Raw genomic sequence first — 21,419 nt, 5'->3', positions numbered from 1 at the left:
TAAAGTAATATTACCCATACCCATTCAATTTTCACTGTGTTTACTCTGTTGACTGTAATGGTAATGGAGATATCGACTGTGGAGTGCCGAGTGATTCTGTCCAGGCCATTGTGTTGAGTGGTTCGATGGAGAGGAGTGGATGACTGGAGGGCTATCTATGGTATTACATATAGTGTGGAAGGCGTGGGAAAGAGAGGCCCTCTGAAAGCCAAACGCTTAAATAACAGGCCTCATACAGACATAAAGAGACAACGCACACAAACACACACTCGCAGATACACACACACAGATACACACATAGGCAGTGGATTAGGATGGGGGATTATGGAAGCATAGCTGTAAAACAGGCAGAGACAGATCAGTGTCATACTTCATAAACACACACACAGGATATGTGTTAAGAATGTACAGTAAGATGGATTTATTGAGGAGGATGCTATGATAATTTAGGTCCATGTAGGGCCGCCTCTAGACCTTTTGGTGCCCTGGGTGAGGCTAGGATTTGGTGCTCTTACAATAAAATGCTGCTTACACACTACTGCTTCACTATTAATCATATAATGATATAATAATATAGTCCAAGGGACCAAATCATTACTTTTAGTTTAATACTTTGTCTATATTTTGCTGCTAATACTTTAAGTCAAGATTATTTCTATGTAGGACTTTATTTTTTCATTACAGTATTTGTACTTTTGCATATTTGCATTCTAAGTCTGGCTTGCCATTAAAATTCCATCCATCCATTCATCCATTATCTGTACCTCTTGTCCTTAAAGGGGCCCCTTGGGGCCAACATAACAGGGCTGCAGTCAGCTATCATGGCATCATTATCCAGCATTAATCTTAGCTACTATTTCTACATTTTAATCATAACATAAGGAAAAACACTAGTTTTATTTTACTTTTCTTCCTCTTCTTTTCTCCTCCTAAAGGCTTTGCATTATGACATATTTTTGATCAGCAGAGTGGTTTCAGTTCATCCCTATGGGCACCTGGATGTGAGAACCAGTTAGTAATAGTAATTTGTCCAATATTTGTAAGTCATTTCACTCAAAACCTAAATGTCAACCCCATTGCATTAGTGGAGAAGCTAGGGGATCACTAAAGTCAGTAGGATTTATCCTCGATATTATTTCATGGCAATCCATCCAATAGTTATTCAGATATTGCAGTCGTGACCAAAATAGTCTGGTATTGCCATCCCCAGAGCCGTGCCACCGGCATGGCCTGAAAGAAAAGTCTATCTTTATAACAGCAGCAACAGCACGGGCACTGTCACTTAAAAAAGGACAGAAATGACTGCGATGGCTGAGGACCTGTATTAAATGGAGGCAGATCACGTAAAGCTTCCACTGAGACTGACTCCCGTCCAAAGGAAGACTCTGAAGGACCTTTTATTCTGACCGAAGGACTTGATGAGATTACCTAGCAGTGTGGCTCAACTTCTTGCCAACAAGAGGGAACAATGTGGGGTGCTCAGGGAGGTGCCATGTCCCACGAGAGATGAAGAGGATAAAGCAGAACTGGCATACGGTAACCCCTTATTTATTAAAGGTACACCCAAAATGAAAGTTAACATGTCACACATTTTCTCAGTTTTATGTGCTGAGGTGTTCAGGTTTCTAAGATCATTTTGATCAGGAGAGAAACAAGAATGACATTTATTGTGAACAGAGGAATAGACTTTAGAGCCCAGCAGGAAGTAGAACGCCATGAAAGCAGTCCTATGAATTAGGTGCTTTGGATATGAAGGAACCTGACACTGGTGATGATGAGGAGCACAAAGATGGGGCGGCAGGAGATGACTGGGTATCCGGAGTTGAGGTTGTGCAGGGGTAGAGGTAGGTCACTCAGTGATTGCAGGACAGCGGAATGACAGGATGGAGTGAGAACATTTTAAACTTTGACAATTTAGTGTTAGTTTGTGATTGGTTGAAAAGAGAATGAGCTAGTGGAGCCTAGAGAACTAGGGAAGTGTGCATGTGACTTACGAGGCACGTGCAAGAAGATGGTCTTCCTACTGAACTCCAGCTTAGCCTCAGCCCTCCCCCTTACTACCCCCACCTTGAAATAATGGTAGTGAGCATCTGATTATTATAGCTTTGAAAATGTAAAGGTTTAAAGTGTTTTAGTATCCTGAATATTCACAGTACTGTGGACAGGTTTCATCTCTTTGGAACAAACTAATGCAAATTAAAGCATTTGTTATGAGGTCTGCAGTTTTGTGTTGTTTCTCCAAACTTTTTTTTAACTGATGTCTATTTGTAACGTGATTTTAACACCAAATCGACTTAAAAAGTTTGCACAAAAGGTGACTGACCTCAGTTTGTGCTTTTCCTCTGTGTCAAAAAGCAGTAAGAAGAATATGAGCAGTGGTATTGAAAGATTTCCAATCACTGCCTATGAATTTGGCAAAAACAAATCAATTCTATATTTTAAACTGAAAATTTTTTTTTTTTAAAAACGTTCCACCTAATTGTCATATTAGCTCCCTGCCTTCGCTGTGGTGCGATTAGCCTCCATAATGGCTCAGGGAGTTTAACTAACCCTGACCCATATCATAAAGCTGTGTGCGGTGAAAACGAAAGGGAACCATTCACCTCTCCACCGCACGCCTTGTTAATTTGAACAAATTTGCCAGTTGTTGAAAGCGGTGCGCTGCTGTGAATCAGAGCAGTTAGAGGCCGCGCACTGTGTGTTCTCGTAGCTGAAATGCAAAGCGATATGCGATACAGCTGTCATATAACGTTTCAAAATCTGTCCGCACACCGGCCACGGCGCGATCGCACACTGGTCTTACATGATGGAGCACCAGTCATACTCCGACTGAGCGCCTCAATCTGTGGCCATCTACGCTTCGGGCCTGCTGCATCAGCCATGTTTTTGGTCACCAGACATATGTCAGCGGCACGGAGCTCGCTGGAGGTCTGCGGCTCCCCGTGATCCCATCTTCTCTACAACTGTCAAATATAATCATCAATCTCTCCTCCGCTTCCTTGTATATCCACTTTGCATATTTCTGTCTGGCCTCCTCAAACTCTCCCCCCTCCTCCCCTTCCTCCTCCTTCTCTACATTTCTCCTCTCTTCTTTCAGTACGCTAACATAACCAGCAATTTGCCAATCTCTCCCACTATGACACACACACACACACACACGCATATACACATGCACACACAGACACATGCACACACAGACACATGCAGAGGCATCCAGCCCGCAAGAGCTGCTGTGGTGTATAATGACAGATAATCGTGGGTTCGCGCTCGGCAGCAGGAACCAATCACAGTGACAGCCACTTCTCCGTGACCTGTGTGTGTGTTCGCGTGAGTGTGTGAAGCACTGATTTTGCTGTCTGCCTTTGTTGCTCCGTGTATAGAAGTAATTGCTAGTTGAACGCGTACTGTATGTAACTGACAGCTTTATGAATTTGATATCCCTGTCATTGCTGCATTTATGTAAACGTAAATAAGCTATTTACCTGCATTGTAGACATTTCAGTGTGTGTGTGTGTGTGTGTGTGTGTGTGTGTGTGTGTGTGTGTGTGTGTGTGTGTGTGTGTGTGTGCATGTGTGTGTGTGCGTGTGTGTGTGTGTGTGTGTGTTCATAGAATATGAATATCCAATCCTCTCCAAAATTGTACTGAATTATAATGTATGCATCTCTGCACACTGACATACACAGCACATTCAGAAAGGATTATAAATTATGCCAAAACATTTCCTCATCAATGTGCATTCAATAACCTATAATGATGACGCATAACATTTCTTGAAAAGGAATACAAATGAAATGTCATATGTGGTCAAATATATTGGATTTAATGTGGAAGGCCACACAGCTGATGGTATAATGTCTCACAGCTGACAATGCATAAAAGAGGAAAAACTATACGAGGTCGGGAAAAAAGTCTGCAGAACCCACGGACAAGATTTGATCGAGGCTACAAAAACCTTTCTGCTGCACTGAAGATTCCCAAGACTAAAGTGGACTCCATTATTTCTTAAATGGAAGAAATTTGGAATGACCACAACTTTTTCAATAACTGGCTGCCTGGCTAAACTGAACAATTAGGGGGGAGAAGGGCCTCAGTAAGAGACAAACCAAGAATCCAGTGGTGGTTCTGGCTGATTTCCAAAGAGCCTGTGTGGAGATGGGAGAGACCATCAAGAGGACAGCAATCACTGCAGCACTCCTCTCCCACTGGGCTTCATATTGACTTTGTGGCCAGAATGAAGCTTCTCCTCGGTAGAAGACGTATGAAAACACGTTAAGCTCTCCAAGACTCTGAGAAATTTGATTCTCTGGTCTGATGAAACCAAGGTTGAACTATTTAGTTCCAACTGTCATGTCTGAGAAAATGCTCATCAACTGCCAAATACTACCCCAAAGGTGAAGCAGGGTGGTGGGGAGACTAGTCAAGATTGAGGGATAGTTGAATGGATCAGTGTTCAGATAGTCATAATGAAAGCCTGGCCCAGAGTGTTCAGGACCTTAGACTGGGCTAAAGTTTCACTTCCTAACTGGACAATTACCGTAAGCTCACAGCCAAGACAATGCATCTATAGACTGTATACACAAGTGTATCAAGACTCCAGGTCCAGAAAGTGTAGCCAATGTGGAAGTGCCTCAAAACTGTATTCTCTCAAATTACCAGCAGAGGGCGACTCAACTGGCTGCAAAAGGAAGTCGGTTTCTTTAGAAGTCTATAAGAAAATTCTTCTTCTTCAGAACTTCTCACTTGACAAACAGGGTTTTCATATCTTCTTCAATACCTCATGATGTTCATTTTGAGAATGGTTTGTCCACTGACAGAGAAGTCTGCCACAATATCCCCAAATTCACGTGTGCAAAGCTCGATGCTTGAAGCCGCAATTGCAAAGTACAGAGTAAAGTCTCGGAATACACTTTTGCAATTGGGGAAAAACAATCCCAAATTCGTTTTTTGCTTAAGTGTAGACTGATGATTAAACAATTTACACATTGTGCTACAACATAACAAAATATAAAAGGGTCTGCATAATTTCTGGATTCACTGCATAACCTCAAAAGAATGCCAGTATTTTGTCCAAATAGCCTCCCAGTGCTTCTCATTTTACGTTAATGCACCCGTCTGGGGCGGCCGCAGCCCTGCACAGTGCAGCCACACCATGCTTCACTAATGCGTTAGCTGCTTAGCTTGTCACTCATTTTGATGGAGTCAGCAGCCACTGCTTAATGATCTGTCTACTCGCCATTTGCGTAGAACCTGTTGACTCCATCTGCTCCGAACTCATCAGAAAAATGATTTTTTTCCCTTTTACGAAAATAATCGTGATGTGCCTTTTGGTCACACTTTGATGAATCGTCGCCAACCTTGTCAGCCTCAGTAATACAAGCATGGAGCAAGTGAAAGGTGTTTTTTTTGCTCATTCATTCCTCGCTGCTATATTCCATCTCACTTCCTCTTCTCCGCTGTGTTTTTACCCCTCTCTTCTCCCTCTCCCTTCCTGTTTGTGCCGATTCTCATTTCCGCTCTTTCAATAGTAGGGAGCTCATCCAATCCATGTACACAGACTGAATGAGATCCTATGTGTGTGATGTGTGCGCGCAGCTTTGACTTTTTTGTAAATATGATGCTAATGCACAGTACGGTAAAAAATAGAAATGCACGTGTGGAGGAGGGGTTGTGTACTTCACCACACCAGCTTGCTCTATATTCCCAAATGCAATTTCCCCGATGTGAAAAGAGCAGCGTGGATGTTCATCATTGTACCCCGCCTTAGTGCTCAATAAAAGCTGCTTTAGGAATACGAGGCTGTTCCCCATCGTGTTGCTATTTTAACTGTCACTCCCTGATTTCTGACTCTGCACATACACACAAACAACAAACACGGATGCACACACACACACACACACACACGCACACTCTGCAGAATCGTACCTTCCTGCCTTTTGTGGCACACAACGGATCTGTCTCCTGTGCATGATTAAAGCGAACAACACTGCATGTTCCCCCGTTTCTTTGCAATGCTGCTTAGCATTCTAAGCCTATAACATATAATTCAGCCCGGGCCGAGCTCATGTGTATTGTGTTTATGAAAGTCAATGCCGGCGATGTCGATTTTTTCACAGTTATATAAAGATTAAAAACACATTTCTGCTCCAACTCCAGTAAATTGATCAATTACTGATTGCTCAGAATTTCCTTTTTAGGAGGCTTTTCATTGTCGCAGCCAAATCCACATGTTAACAAGAGGAGTCAGAGAGACTCAATCAGTGCTCTTTATCGCCTGAATAGAAAAGAAGAAAGGAAAGGTTACACGTAGAGTTAATTTAAACCATTAAATTGCTGTTATCCATGTATATCCTTGTGATTACAGATAAGGCTGTAGCTTTCATGTGCATGTAGTTATAATCAGCCAGCCAGCAGCCTTTCCCCTTACATCCCTGCTTGCGCTCTCATTGTTAGCTGCATTTGCTCTCTCTTTATGAAATTATCGTTGTAATTGCCCAGGTGCAACTATAGGGAAGCTGCCATCTCTAATACCAGCCAAGCCACTAATGGTGAGCAGCCTCACATCTCTGGGTTAAAAAAAAAAAGAATCCCTGGAGAGTCGGTGCCTGAAGGAATGAAGAGATAATGACAGGGTGTGTGTGAAGACGGAAGCGTGCAGAGTCACATTTACACAGCGCTGTTCCATATAAGAGGAAGGAAGTGTGTCTATTATAAAGTCATCAATCTTTGAAGCTTTAAGAAGTGTTGTTTTTTGTGGACATTTAGGTGCATGGGGGTTAGGGTCAAGAGTCTGTTGGAGAAGCGGGTGGGGTGGGGTGGGGGGGTCAAGTGTATGAGTGGGGTGTTCATCATCAATTATTAAGGCATGTGTGTGTGTGTGTGTGTGCCTGTGTCTTGTCGGTGGAACTGTGGCTCTCTATGATGCTGAGATCAGAGGCAATTATTGAAATGTCATGGCTTTTAATAGGCTGCTGCTCTGCACGCTGCTCATCAGTCATGAGATTTTCAAGGTGATGAAACTAGAACCCGTTTTCTGAGTCGCTGTGTTTTCAAATTTTTCTCTTACACATTATCATATTAAGGTAAATGGTCCGTAACCCGGTAACACACACATTCATACAGTGCATCTATGTGCAGCACTCTCTCTATCACACATCACTCAGACTGCAGGCACAGCCGTCAGGGGAAATTAGGGATACAGACACTTTGGCACGCAAAGTGGGGAAGACTGGGATCAAACCACCGACGTTCTGGCTAGTGGAGGACCCGCACTACTTCCTACGTCCACAGCCACCCAATTACTCATCTATATTGTAGCCCACTACGCTCTACACACAGTGGAATTTATTCTCTATCATGTCAGGCAAGGGTGTGTTGAAAATCTGCAAATAATTGTATTTTCAATACATGTTTATTTTTCAGCTCTGTTTTTTGGAGACTCTGCAGTCGTTCTGTTTATGGCAGCCGGGCCGACAAGTTTTTAAAGAAATACTCCTCACTCTCATTTATTATGTTCCTAATATAATATAATATCATATATCATATATATATTTGAATGTAGAACTGTTGGTTTAGTTGAACCTTGTTGCTTGAAAAAAATGAATGTGTTATTTAACAAAATGTTTATTAATGTTTTTAATTTTAATAGTCTGTCAATGAACACATCTATTTATCTAGTCATGTTTTCAGCTCTAATGTATTTTTGTCATATATTTGACACTGCTCACATTTATAATATTCATAATATATTGAATATGATCACATTTTGAGGCTAGAACTGGTGATATCATTTAATGATTATTGATGATTATTAATGCTTATCAATATTCTGTCAATTGACCAATAGCTTTATCAAATATTACTTTCATGCTTTTGTAGACTAGGTCTTTCTGTGTGTAGCAGCTGACTGACACGTTTGTTAAGAAATGCTCCTCACTCACAGCAGTGGTTGGACTTGAAATGTCTTGTCTAAGCTGTCAGAGGTGTCAAAGGTGTAAAAGTAATAAAACTAATGATGGTTTTCCTGCTGTTCCACTTCAAGGCTCGAGCACTGAGCATGCTGACTCCCTGTCATGGCCCTGCTGGTATCCACCGAAGTTTAATGGAGCCATCATTAATGTTATTGGCTGCACTCGGGTTTTTCCTGTAACGATGAGTCACGCTTTGTGCTGTATAGGAGAGGTCCACTGTCACAGTGGTAATGGTCAGTCCAAGATGTACAGTACAGTGGAAACTATTTCCCCCCCATTAGTCCATTGTTGTGCCCAGTGTGTAAACAAGCTGTAACTGTTCCTGGGAAAAGTTCACCAGTTCCTCTATCGTGACCATCAGGCCAAAGTTGACCCGTGATACCCGGAACTTTTAGACCCATTAAAATGAGAAAACTGAAAAAGATGCTTTTTCTTTCACTAGCATATGCAGGCCACGTCAAGTTAAACCGTTGACCCTCAAGATATTTGCATTCCAAACGTTTCCAACAATGTCCAAACCCAGAGAAATCCCCAGTTTATTTAAGGAAAAGGGACAGTTAATTTCTGGTCGACTTTTAATTGCATCATATCTGCTTTACCCGTGACTTTGCCCGTCTCTGCAGTAACCTCAGAGGTGAACGTTAGCCAGTTAGCTGTCACTCATAATGGATCATGATCATTAATTGCCATTTGCTGCGTACATAAATACGACTTTAATACATGAACTCATTGAAGAACATGAGCTGTGTCAGGTAGATCTTCATCGTCAATCGTGGTTAAAACAACTCCAGTGATCCCACGCTATTGTTTGGATTGATAGTCCCCTTGTGGCCAAAGTTACATATTGTATATCTAAATTTATATCGTGTCTCTTCCCGTTTCTGTTGTTCTCAACGTAAAATAGTTTTTAGGTAATATATTATAGTTTTTTTGTTTTCACCTCATCCCTTTCCCAAATTACTCAATTTCAAGCGTTCCCCTCCCCACTTCTCTGAGTGTGGCATATGGTGCAACTGTGCAGCAGAGGGGAGGTGATGGAGGACATGTTTAGGTGATTAATGAAACAGGATTAAGAGCCAGTGACAGAGGAGGCAGGAGAAGGACAAGTGACTGTGTGTTTGTGCAACATCGTGCGGAGGAAGGGTAGCAGTCGAGATGAAAGTGAGTTTTGCAGGATTCATTTCTTATCAGCATCGTTCTCTGTAAACTATATCGTTTATATAGAAGACGCTCTGACACTTTTTTTATCCAAGCGAGGAAAAATAAAATTTGCAGTTTGTGTAATCTGGTTGAAAATGTGTGCACATTTAAAAAAAAAAAAGAAATCTGTGACTTATTGCTCAAGTCACAGGCTTTGAGAGAACTTTTTGTTGAGCTGGTGTAGCTACTGCAGACAAAGAGAGAGGCGCGGGTAAGGCAGCGTTCATGCATGACTTCAAAAACATTGAAAACTGATAAATGAGTTGGTTGACTGTATGCCTGCAGGGAGCGTGTGAACCTGGGTGAACATGTCTGTGGAGAGTCTCATGTTTTCACATACAGGGAGCATCCATCCATGCACAGACACACACACACACACACACACACACACACAAAATGAATATTGAACCCAAATAACCATACATCCTTATCAGAGGATCACTTGAATATTTAATCCAGAGCTGACAGATAGTAATGTAGATACATTTTGACATTGAGGGGGCACTGGGGTGTGAAGCAACAAAACATATGCAGCACAATTTGCAACGCAGGACGTTTTTATTAAGAGTCATACATCCTCTAGGTTGACAGAGCATGCTTGCAGTTGAGTGCATGTGCAATGTGCAAATGTGTGCCCAGTGTGGTGCTATATGTCATGAGGCTAATCAAATACAGCTCTAGATTCAAGTCAAGTTATCTCAATAGCAAGCCCCTTGTCTCTGCTGTGCTGAGTTATTCTGCTGTGAGTGTCAGTGTGTGCCGATGAAAGCGGGCACAACTCTATTCTCTGTCCCTGGTGTGTGTGTCTGTGTGTGTGTGTGTGTCCCCCGCCTGAGGTTGTGTTTCCTTGCAGCCACTGAGCTGAGGAGTTTCTGCAACAAACGCACGTTTATGTTCCTCCATCTCATCTCATTTACTTTGCGCTGATGAGAATCTGCTGCACCACTGATTGTGTTCTAGGTCAGCACGCCCAAATAAGTGTGTGTGTGTGTGTGTCTGTTTGTGTCTGTGTGTAAGCATGTGCTCAAAGACTGAAAACTCCTGTTTAAGTCCATCCTCCCTTTTCGACCTCTTTTGGAGACTTTTTTGTCAAAACAATGATAGAACTAATAAAAAGTTGTTAACCTTCCATTGTGCAATGGGCACACGTCATATCAAGCAGGCAACACATTTTTCACATGTAAGACAGGGGCTTGCTAGCTTCATTTGACACATCTACCTTGTCACAGACCAGCTCGTATATACCTGAAAGGCAGACAGAAGCAGGGTGACAGGGAAAAAGGGGCGGGGGTCGTCCCAACCTTTATTGGATGCTTTTATTGGATCAAGTTTCAACAAAATCCATGCAGTAGAATTACACTCAATTTGCCGTAGAAGTAAAATCACTCGCCTGCGAACTCACGTTGGTGCCTAAGCCCTTTGAAATTGTCCCATGTGGGTGGATTTTGGACTTTATTTCACGGTCATCAAACCCCTGTCGGTGCTGTAAAAGCTGGTTTTAGTGGGAAGCCATTCTCACATCCATTCTGCTGAATTATAGTGATTTTCTTATTCTGTGATCGCTTTAGAAATCCCCTCCTGTGTTGCTATACAGACCAAATTTTAAACCACTGGTTAAAATGTCATAACTCTATGAAATGCTGGGGCAATATCCAAGTTTATCAAGGAGCGGCTCCTCATTCAAGATTAGATCGACTCCATTTGTGTCCACGCATCATTTGTGCCTGTGATAAGTCCCCATGACTAATCTCCACCTCCAAACAACCTACAGCTTCATAGACAGATTTTATCCAGTATAGTTAGTTCGAATTTTCATTAAAATATCTCATTGACAATAAAAAGATAAAATAAAAACTCACACTTTACACACATAAATTTGCAGACATTAAAATAGATTAATTTTTTTCTCAATTAAAATTAATTTTGGCAGAACCAGGTTTGGGGCCGGGGGGGTATTAGCCCCATTAGCCCCAGCTGACATCTGCCCCTCTCCTAATCACTTACTACCAATATTAACAATATAAAAATGAGAATTAAGAGCTTTTTCTTTTCTAAGCTTTTTTTGAAGTACAGATAAGTGCTTGAACAAGAAATCATTTTCAAAATATATTACATGATTTGTGTCATTGCTCAAAGCTACAGAGCTAACAGTTATTAAGGCAAGGGAAGTTTAATATAGCACATTTCTCCAACAAGGCAATTCAAAGTGCTTTACATAGAATATAAAAGGCATCATGACAGATTGTAAAATTTTGCAACATTAGATAATACAAAAAAGAAGCATTAAAATAAGAAATAAATTAAAAGAGTTACTTAAAGAATAGAAAATAAATAAATAAAATATCAAATAGACGAGTGAAGACAACAGGGCAGTGTATAAGAAATCAGTAAGTATTTGATTTGATTAAAGGCAGCGGCAAACAGGAAACGTTTTCAGCATTGATTTAAAAGAACTAACAGTTGCAGCGGAACTTCAGTTCTCTGGGAGCTCGCTTCCCAAATGTGAAGCATAGACACTGAACACTGTTTCTCCATGTTGAGTTCTGACTGCATGGGGACAGAAAGCAGACCTGATGCATGGTTCAGGAGATCAGAAATATATGACTCATAATTCACTTCTATGACTTTAAAGTGCACCTTATTGAATCAGGAGTTGATGTAAGGTTGTTTTATTGAAAGGGTTCCTCTTACGTCCTATTGAGTACAGGTTATCCTTTTCCAGAGGTGTGCAGCTGACCAACATTTCAATGAGATATAGATTCCATACACCTGATGTTTGAACCTTGCATTTGATTCCCCTGCACCCCTGCTGCTGTCAAACAATAAACCCCCACTGAAGTCAGCGTGTGGCCGCCTGGCTGGAGGTTGACAGTGCACGCAGGGCTCCATGTTGAGCACAGTTTCCGCTCCTCGTGCATCGGGACGGTTTCATCCCTCACCGGGCGAGGAGGAGAGGAAGGGAGGAAGGCAGCGAGGGAGGCAGAGTAGGGAGGCGGTGATGCCAGAGGCGCTCGGGAGTCTCTTGACGTCTCCACACCACATCACGGATCCCCCCCCCCAAAAAAAACATCGTCGCGGGGATTACGCGCTTGAAAACCAGCCCCGAACTTCACTCCAGCCGCCACATCGAGGGTGAGGAGGAGGAGGGGGGGCGTTGAACAGCCACCTTACCGAGCTGTGCACTCACCGGGGAGGGAATTATTGGAGCGAGAGAGAGAGAGAGAAAGAGAGGGAGAGAGAGAAAGAGGAGGGGGCGCACACACAGAGAGAGAGAGCGAGAGAGAGAGAGAGAGCGAGAGAGAGAGAGAGAGAGAGAGAGAGAGAGAGAGGCGCACGGTGCGGGATTATTTGGGCAGAGCGGCTGCAGCCACGGTGGATGTTACGCAGACACACGACGGAGCTTCCATCTATTCACACCGCGAGTTGTTTTTATTTCCAACGACTGCGCAGCGCAGGGAGCTGATATGGTGAGTGTGTTGTCGTGTTGCGCGACCCAGTGTGGTTGTGTGTGTGTGTGCGTGTGGGTGGGTGTGCGTGTTGTCGTGTTGTTGACATGCACATCAGAGCGTCAACTTCTCATGACAACGTCTCCCCATCCTTCAACGCCGCTGATCCGATATGTGTGTGTGTGTGTGTGTACCCTGGGTGTGTGTGTGCATGTGTTTGCTGGAGGATATCAAACATATGACTGACACCAAATGATCTCTCGCTTCCCAGCATGAGCAGTGTGGTAGTATCCCACTTGTTTTACTGGTGTTTCGGCTCCAGTTTGAAATGGAAAATCACTGTGGTATTTCTGTAATGTTGGAGCCAGTTCATATTGATCTCTAACATCACCTGATCAGGGTTGTTTATTGGGAATCTGTAATTGCTGTCCTGGGTGGTATCCATACAAGGAGTTCCAATGCAAAAGGACTGAGCTTCAGCTTGTTTCCTTCGCATCCTGTGGTGCCACCGATTTTTGTTTTTTTAAACACAGAGTAAATACATTTTTATTTTAGTGCATCGCCTCCTTGTCAAATCTACTATGAGATTATTGGAGCTCTTCTCGCCTCAGGGCGGCTCATAAAATGAGTTTTTTTATGCTGATGAGAGATTAAGGAGGCTGTAAACGCTCAGTGAGCACTGAGGTTTGGTGCTCCCCCCCTCAAAACATGCTCAGAGGTATTTTCTCACGGCCGAGCCATGCCATCGGCTAAAGAGCTGACCGGGTGGACATTTAATGGTGAAGCCTATGCATGCAGACACAAAGTGCATGAACACTTTAGACTCAAATAGGCTACAGTGGATCATAGGGGTGAATATCAGTCTGTGGATTTCCCTCCACCAGCTTGTATCTGATCCATTCAGACACAAGTTAAAGAGTAGTTGAGATTTAAATAAAAAAAAGAACCAAATGATTGTAGTTGAGTTCTCTGAAGCACGTTATCCACCTTCACCTGTGAAGCGTTGATTGTCTTCAGTTTAGCTTTGCTGTTATTTTGATACCTGCTGACACACAACATTTATATTTCTCTTCATGCCACTGCTATAACTCAATGACTGTAATGTGCTGAAGATTGTGCGTGTGTGTGTGTGTGTGTGTGTGTGTGTGTGTGTGTGTGTGTGTGTGTGTGTGTGTGTGTGTGTGTCTGTGTGTGTGTTGGACAGTAGTCAGCAGTCTAGCTCAAACATTGTCAGCATTACAGACCTCGCCGGCTCACAAATCAATCACGCAAGTACTTGTACAGCAATTAGGCTCGAGTGTGTGAGAGCGAGACGTATACATATACATATACATACACGGTGCACACTAATCAGACACTGGTTTCAATGTTGTGACAGACCTGTGTGCTTTTGACTAAGTCAAGTCATGTAGCGATGGAAAATAATTGAAACTACAACAATTTTCTCACAGTTTAAAGTGGCCTTGATTGCCTTATTATTATTATTACTAAAGTAAGTTTCAATTACTGATGTTTCAGAATGAACCCTTTCAAATTTCCTCACCAATCAGCCACACATTGAATCCACTTCAGTTACCATTGTTGTGTATGTGTAGTTATAAAAGAGTGAGGGGTGCCTTCATGTGTTTGCCTGAGCTCATATGTGCAGTTTATACATACACTTTGTCTGCTAAATGCCTTAATCCATATTAAGTGTTGCTATGAAAACCATGACATCTACCTTAACGGCTAAATAACTGATAAACATTCTATTTAACGGCTATGTGGCTCAGGGGGTCGAGCGGGTCGTCCTCTAACCAGAAGGTAGTTCGATGCCAGTTTCCCCCGTTCCACATGCGGAAGTGTCCAAGAAACTGAACCCCAACCCTCACAGGAAGAAAGTGCTGCCTGTGGATTAACTGTGTGAATGTGTGTGTGAATGGGTGAATGGCAAAAACCTGAACTGTGCGCTAACGTCATCAAGACGAGCAAATTGCTACATAAATACAGACCGTTTGCCATTCAAGCAAGTGAGGGTGATTATTTTCTTACAGTTAAGGATTGTGAACAAAATAAGTATATGATGTAAAAATGCGTTGAGTTTTTTAAAAACGGACTCCGCGGAACTCTGTGGATATGTTTAGGCTCATTAGTGGACTGCAACGTGTTTTACGACCACAGCCTGCTGCTCTGAGTTCAGAGGCTCCTTGTCAAATGCCAGTCTGTGGAAGAACAAGTGCTTTACCCAGCTGATCTGTGCGTGTGTGTGTGTGTGTGTGTGTGTGTGTGTGTGTGTGTGTGTGTGTGTGTGTGTGTGCGCGCACTGCAGCTGTTCCTCCTCTCAGAGAGACTAAGTTCCTCAAGATGTGATGGATGCCAGTGTCTGCAGAGCCAGCTGTGTGTGTGTGAGTGTGTGTTTGTGCATTACATGTTTGTCAGCGCATTTCTGCACTCCTGTGTGCACAAGTGTGTATTGCCCTGCAAGCGCATGTTTCCATATATATATATACATGTGGTGAATGTCCATGTCATTGGCCCGAGGGTTGGGTCAGGTTAGCGGGAGGTGAGTTTAAGGTCAGGGATGTTATGAGTTGGGTTGGTAATTATAGTCACTGGGCTTCTGGTTCCCACAGATCAGGCCAACGCAGGCTAAAGCAGGTCAACAGAGCCACATCACTTCCCCGGGTCAACTCGCCCTGCTGCAAACAAAGAGCCACGCAGGCTGAGAAAAGAACAGCACAGAGGAGACAAGTTCTCCTTTTCCTTTTTTAAAATCTGACATCAGGTTTATTTGTTGCGTGATCATTCAGAGGAGCGAGAAGATAATCACATGTTTTATTCACTGTGTTGGCTGTGATGTAAGGGCTGCTGCTCAAGGATCACAGTGTGTACGTACAGGTTTTCAAAGAGGCTATTTTGAGAGACAGACTTGTGGTGGGAACAGGCTGTAACGGTCAGAGTGGGCAGGCGGGAGGCTCCGGCTCCAGCTACAGTTAGTCAGCATCCAGCTGCGTGGCCGCTCACAGAAAGTGATGGGATACAGAGCCGAGAGCCGTGGAGGAGGTGGACGAGCAGCTGAGAGCAGTGGAGGAGGCACAGCGCCGCTATTGATTTACCTGACAGCCGGAGGGGGGGCGGCTTCCAATCTATCTCCCCCCCCGATCATCTGTCCATTGCCGCACCCGCGTCGCTGCCTTCCTGTGTTTTTCTCCGTCAAACTTTAAGATTGCACTAACTTTCCTCATACGTCTCCAACATCTGGGCCTGTATTCAGTAACATCTTGTTATCGTCTTTTTTGATCTATCAACCCTTTTTCTTACCTGCTCTGTTTTCATCCATCCATCCAGTAACTTAACCTACTGGCTGTGAAGTGGTCATTAATAGCAAAGATGTATTCACCTGTAGAGAGGAGCATATGGTGCGATATTAAAAATTGAACTTAAGACTGTCCTCCCTTCATCTGTTCTCCACTCAAGCAGGTTTATATCTCTGTCTATGTAGCCATCTCTCTCTCTCTCTCTCTCTCTCTCTCTCTCTCTCTCTCTCTCTCTTCCTCTCTCCCTCTTTTGCTTTCTATCTTTTCTTTTCTCTGTACAAGGTGTTTCCTCTCGTGTTATTTTTCTTTTTCTTTTATCAACGTGTTGTTGTGGCAAGTACATAGCAGGCAAAACATTTTTTTGCTCAAGGCTGTGTTCTGTTCACTACTCCATAACAGAGACGCACTGGCATCAGATTTCCATATTTATTACATGTTTCTGTGTATGATGTGTGTGTGTGTGTGTGTGCGCACACGTGTGTATTTGTGTTTGATCTTTGAGAGATGAGACATAAGATACGGGATATATGGAACAAGGAACAGACAAAATATAGAATAGACAGAAAGACAATGACAGTGTTTGTGGTTTGGGCGACCCCACACATACACACACACACACACACACACACACACACACACACACACACACACACACACACACACACACACACACACACACACACACACACACACACACACCCTCCCCTTCATGTTCCAATCAGAGGGAGACACTCGGGAAGGAGCCAGGCACAACCACAACAATTCTTTATTCTGACCACACTTACACACAAACAGACAGATGAACTATCTGAGCCAAACAAGTCGAGCGCTTCCACAGTCAAGGCTGAAGTGTCTCCCCCTCTCTCCTCCTCTTCCTCGCAGTTATTGTCCCCATCTTTTTCTTGTTCTCCTCCTCCGTTATTCTCCTCTTCAATTATTCTCTCCCTGTCTTTTTTTGTCTCCCCAGTGCTCCGCTCCCTCTCCTCTCCCTCGCCTTCTATCGGCGTGGCACACACGATAGTTTGACATAGCCAACTGGTGCCAGACCACAAAGCCTTATTTTCCCCTCTGCAGTTCTTTCTCCCACTGTCTCTTTCTCTCCCTCTATCTGCCTCTCCCCACCTCACCTCACCTCCTCCTCCTCCTCCTCCTCCTCCTCCTCCTCCTCCTTACAACTACACAGTTTAATCTGCAGCGGGGGCTTAGTGGCACGACTGCAGGACTTCCACATCACTTCTTTCTCTCCGCCAGAGGATTTGCTGCTGTCTGCCGCCGCGCTCCTTTTGGCCCTCTGAGGTCCCCATGTCCTCCCCGTCCTAAAGCTATTTACTCATTTTCAAATTTATATATTTTAATTTCCTCTAGTTTTAGTTTTATGGATTTTCCATCCCCTTTTATGTCCTCTTTCATCGTCTCTCCCTTCTTTATACAGTGGTGCCTGCAGTGTGACAAGTGTTTGCATTATATCTTATTATTCCCCTCTTTAATCACTTTCCCATCGACACAGACGTAACGGTCTGTTGATGTCTGTGAAATCGCTGTCATGAGTTGCTTTCTTTTCTGCAGCGTATATAGATAAAACGATATCAGCCAGAGTTTGCTCCAGTTCTTGAAGCGAAAGAATATTTAACGTTATTCACTTGAATTGGCAGTCACCCAAACCTTTGTTTTTTCTTTTTTCTTTTTTCTTTCGTCTTTTTCTTTTTCTTCTGGCAAAGTCTTTGGCGGCAGGCGGTCACCGCTGTGGTATTTTCCCAGAGATAACTTGTCAGTCACAGAGCATGGGCAGCTATTTTCCTCACATTTTCTCTTAAATGATGTTCCTTAGGTGGCACTCGTTTCTTTATTCAGCTGCTCATGCTAACTTTTTCTAACCACTTTTGCTGGTCCAGGAAAAACTTGATGTGCCCGCAGAGTTTTCTTTTCTTCCTTTTGAAAGAGTTTCCTGCCTCCCAGTGTTAAGAACAATAAATATAAAAGCTTTTTATGAGAACCCAGTACGAAGCGCTATTGTGCTATATCAATCAGCGACGGAGTAGCAAATCGGACATTATATGAGCGTTTTCCTGAATGAATACTTCAGCCGAAGGCGAGGAATTTTCCATTCCATTATATGAGCGGAGAGTGTTTGCTCTGGATCCTCTGGAGGAGTCTCTACCTCCGCTGTCTCTGCCACGGCTGAGCTTCAGTCCTTGGCCGAGTCTCACAACCCCTCCATTCACAAACAACAGCAGCCAAGCAGGATGCCTCAAAATGGCTCCCACCAATCACCCACCACACGTTAATTCTATTAGTGTCTCTCTCAGCTCCTAATTCGTCTGCCGGTCCGGGATTAGCCCTCACACCACTGTGTGTGTGTCAGTAGATTTGTAATTAATAACTTTGATTGTCTTTTTTTTCCTTATTTTTGCCAATTGAATCAGGATAAGACCGTCGAGCCGAGCCATTTCTTTTGTTCCTGCTTTTATCCTCCATCCTGTTGTCGTCGGTTTCCGCTCTCCTTCTCTCTGGGGGGGCTGAGAGTCCGACACAAATCCCATTTCTTGTTGTTCGTGTTCAGGAATTATGTTCTGCCTCCCCATCTCCCTCAGACTCCCTAAGGCACCTGGGATTAAATGATGTGTGGTGTGTGTGTGTGTGTGTGTGTGCGCACATGTGTGTGTGTGCAGCCTGTACTGTTAGTCATGATTGTCTAAGGGGCTTTTCTGTGTGTAGCGATCAGAGTAAAGACTGACCTCCGATAAGGTTTAAAAGTCTACAGGATGTGAGTATCCCTGCGCCATGTGGTCTGTATGAGTGTGTAGTAGTGTGTGGGCGGGTGCATCCCTGTGCAGGTGCATGTGTGTGTACGATGAATAATCTCTTTACTTCACCAAACATTCAAAATTACTAGACATTCTGTTCTCAGAGGACATCATGCCACAGGCTTGAATGCAGATACAAACCTGACCTGAAATGTCCTACTGTATCTGGTGGATTAGAGTATACTTCATTTATTTGCTGATGAGAATGCACACGTGTGCATGTGAAGAGCTTATATCGCATATTGCATGAATATTTTGCGGCCCTTTACGTTTTAATATTTCCTGGAAAACTGAACTTTATGCATCCCTGCAGGGAAACTTGGTAGTTATGTGATACGATGTCACAGTCAGTCAATATAATAAACATAATGGAAAACTAATATCATAGGACATGGCAAAGCACGAGATAAAAACATACCGACCCAGTCTCTGCCCGACCCAGTCTCTGCATAATTATCCTGTGCCAGTCCTTCAGCTTAAATGTGCACCGCAAAATAATTTCCTGTCCTCTTTAATGTATCCCAAACCCCCGAGTCAGCATTCCCTAACCATATACTCCAATCTTGGATAGGCTTTAGACACAGGAAGTGCCTGAGCAGCTCTCTCAATATCTCAATATTAAATTAGACCCGTCATTCAATACATCCCCCTGGTGTGGAGATTGGCATCGTCTTCCATCTGCATCCTCTGACTCTCCCGGCCAAAGCAAAGAGACACCTAACCAACTGCCAGTCTCCCCTGTGTCTCTCATAAGAAGCTCCTGTAATACATTTATTGAAAATAACAAGGTTGTGTTCTAGGGTTACAGACAGGGGCTGTGCTGCTGTCTCGGCTTGAACATCAATAATGTTTTTTTTCTTTTTTTCTGCTTTATTAGATAGTGAAAGAAAAGAGACAGGCAAGGCCGGGGAGAGAGGAGGGGGTGGCACAAGAAGGGATATACGGATTTAGAAAACTAAAGCATATTATTTTTAAATTAGGAGAGAAAGAAATTTCCATCACTTTGTGTTACTTTTTAAAATCCCCCATACACTTAGCTTTTAATTAATATACTATAACAAACTCTTGCCTTTGTGCAAGATATTTTAGGGGACACAAAGCAGATTCATTAAGAAGTGCCTGGGTTATTACATTAGCAAATTATATAGACTTAATGGGCCTTCATGTGTTTTGTCTAAAAGCAACTCAGTAACACTTCAGTCAGGTTCAGAACTCACAGTCACAGCAGAGATTGATCCATCTTCTTCAGCACAGCTCCGTCACCTCCTGAACCCGGAGCTGTTTGTGTGGGTGCATGTGTGCGTATCAACGTGCACGGAGGGTGTGTTTGTTTGATTGCAAACATGTGTGTGTAGTGTGTGTTCCCTTTTTCACCAAAAGGCAGACATAATAGGGCTGTGTCAAAAGTATAACGCACACACACACACAGTTAAAGGCACTATAATGCAAGGATTATAACATAATCTGACATTTCTTGGCTGATATGCTGATTCACAGATTAGAAACCAGTCTGCCGTGCCAGCAGCATGTGTATGTGTGTATGTGTGACAAGGAGAGACATGATGTCAGATAAGAGATGTGGGTATTGTGTGTGGGTGTGTGTGTGGATGGAGGAGGGAGGGCGATTTATTTGCAGGCGAGCTTAACGTATGCTGCCCGCCAAACCACATGAAAGAGAACAATTTTACGAATGAGATTTGCAAAGCTACATCTCTCTGATTGGAATCCAATAACATTTAACTGTGTTTTCTTTGTCTCAGTGCATTTCTAATCTCACAGTCAACCACCATATTGCCATTAAGTCACACAGGCAGCACTCACTCTCCATCTCCCTCTTGTACACGGAAGCACAGGCAAGGCAGTTTATGATAAGCTTGCTTACCCCAAATGGACTGCCCGACTCTCACACGCACACGAGTGCACACATCCGCACAAGCAGCATACATTGAGCCCAACAAATTGGCCGCCGAGCACACACAAACACACACTCACACAAACTCACAGTGATTTTTTTTCCTGTTGTGGCGTGTGCTCATTGTAAGCAGCTATAGTCGTGCCGCTCTGCTCTCCTCATAGACTATTTAGCTGCTTCTCTGCTGCGCTGGGTGGCAGCCAGTAAAATGGTGGCGCTCATTGTAGAAGGCTGCTGGCTGCCATTGATTTGGCCCAGCAGGCCTCTGAGGATAAACACTGTTGCCCTGCCAGCGAGGCCCAGGGAAGGAGACTGTGATGTGTGTAAGTGTGTGTGTCTCAGATATAAGGAGAGAAGGGACTGTAAAGTGCATTTATTGGAGCGTGCCGTGGTGCCCCGTGTGAGGGCAGCCCTCATGGTTGAAGTCCCTCTCTGCAGCCCATCTGTGCTCACTATATATTCCAAACTGCTTAAACTCCTTTGAGGAAACTGTAGGAAGGTCCAGAGCGATCAATTAGCTGTAATGCTTTTGATGTGATTTGCTGTGTTTACCCATAAAGGAGAGAGATGGAAAAAAACAGCTTGTTCAGAGAAGAGTGTTTTCTGGAATACTCCTCCGTATTTCGGTGTCATCGCTCCTCCTTTTTTTTCTCTCTCGCATCTTTTTTCCCACACTTTGACTCCTTAGACAAGCTTTGAAAAACAAACAAAGGGAAGCTGGCATTGGACTATAAATAATGCAGAGACACAGATTGAGGTCAAATGCTTTGGATTCCACAACACATACATAGC

General features: G+C 43.4%; 1 protein-coding gene across 18 annotated transcripts in view; it reads left to right on the top strand.

The window, feature by feature from the left end:
- Positions 1-21,419, top strand: part of ptprdb (protein tyrosine phosphatase receptor type Db) — a 153,590-nt gene that overhangs the window by 49,254 nt on the left and 82,917 nt on the right. For 3 of the 18 annotated variants that reach the window (XM_035169599.2, XM_035169574.2, XM_035169541.2), the window contains exon 1: positions 12,470-12,636. The exons of 1 other annotated variant lie outside the window; for it this stretch is intronic. The gene's annotated coding sequence lies outside the window, so the exon portion shown is untranslated. Of the gene's footprint in view, positions 1-12,274; positions 12,637-21,419 lie in introns of those variants that run through there. 14 more of the 18 variants (XM_035169516.2, XM_035169497.2, XM_047342058.1 and 11 more) reach the window with 10 other exon arrangements.

Source organism: Hippoglossus stenolepis, chromosome 2, assembly GCF_022539355.2.
Source record: "Hippoglossus stenolepis isolate QCI-W04-F060 chromosome 2, HSTE1.2, whole genome shotgun sequence".
Taxonomy (NCBI): domain Eukaryota; kingdom Metazoa; phylum Chordata; class Actinopteri; order Pleuronectiformes; family Pleuronectidae; genus Hippoglossus; species Hippoglossus stenolepis.
This window is presented reverse-complemented; position numbering and strand designations above follow the sequence as displayed.